The sequence below is a fragment of the Chrysochloris asiatica genome, unplaced genomic scaffold (assembly GCF_000296735.1).
Source record: "Chrysochloris asiatica unplaced genomic scaffold, ChrAsi1.0 scaffold00436, whole genome shotgun sequence".
In the NCBI taxonomy this organism is placed as follows: Eukaryota; Metazoa; Chordata; class Mammalia; order Afrosoricida; family Chrysochloridae; genus Chrysochloris; species Chrysochloris asiatica.
The window spans coordinates 154,489-155,840 of record NW_006408954.1 but is presented as its reverse complement, the minus strand read 5'-3'; positions in this window follow the sequence as shown (position 1 = coordinate 155,840).

Here is a 1,352-nt window from a genome sequence, read left to right as displayed (position 1 = left end):
GTTTGAAGCATAAGGTCGATGGTTCAAACTCACCAGTCGCTCCCTGGAAACCCTATACAGGGTCGCTGATTCACAACAACAATTAAACTACACAGAGTCCTGATGTGGTGCTGTAGGATAAGCTCTGGACTGTTAACTGCAAGGTTGGCCATTCAAATATACCAGCCGGTCCTCAAAAACCCTGTACAAGGTCACTATGAGTGGGAACTGACTCCACAGCACTTAACAAGATCAAAACAACAATTATAGTATATGTCTTACATACAAAGAGACTTCCAAGCGTTCCTTGGAAAAAGTCCATTATTTTACAATTCCATTTTTCCATTAACTTTTAAAAATTCTCTTGTATTAATTTGATTTTTATCTTCACAACAATCCTATCATAGCAGTACTGCTTCTTATTTTACAGATGAGGAAACCAAGGCACACAATTGTTAAGTGATTTGTCCATGTCGCACTGTGACTACGTAACAGAGCTTGGTTTAGGGACCCAGGTGGTCTAGCTGCAGAGCTTTTGCTTGGAGTCACCAATCAACATGACTTCCCATAGGTGGGGTGAGACCCAGAGTCAGTCCTGTCTTTTTGCCCACCACTGACATGTAGTATGAAGCCATGGTGTGTCATATGCTATGGATGTAGTTTGGACAAATGCCTATGGCTCCTAGAAGGATGAGAACTGGAACAAATTATTACCATCAGTTGGTACAGAATAGAAAACTTTTTAACAAAATGGGGGAAGTAGATAAAGGGCTACTCTTCCACCTTCTGAGAAGGATTCATTGTGCCAAAGGACTCAACCTGAGATGTGGCGATTTACTCTAGAAATGCTGTCACTTATATTGGATTTTAACCAAAAGGGAATTCATGCTGTCAAGAAACAGGCTTTTATTAACAAAGAATGAATTAAATAGATGTTTAATTACTAGGGACATTAAAAGGTAATGGTCATGGGACCTGATACATAACATGTGACCAAAGTTCAGGGATTTAGGAATGTTTGAAGTGGAAGAAGAGAGGGGACCATACAAAAAAGGAAAAATGAAATGAGGATCTTTAATTAAGCATGTTTCAAGGAGCAGAGGAAGATGACCCTGAGAACAGGCCACACAGGGTCCCTGTGAATGACTGTTAAGCTCTCCCACACACAGCTAACGTGCTTCTAGAATGTAGCTCTGCTGCCTTCACTAGATCCAATGGCTGAATTAGATCTAGTGCCTAACTTAATAAAACTTTTTAGGCTGCATCTGAGAGCGAAGGAGTTTTCACACCCAAAATCAATCCTAAACCCTCTGTATACAGGGTTGATAGTGACGGGCAACTTAGACATTGGCTACCTAAAATGCGAGGGGCTA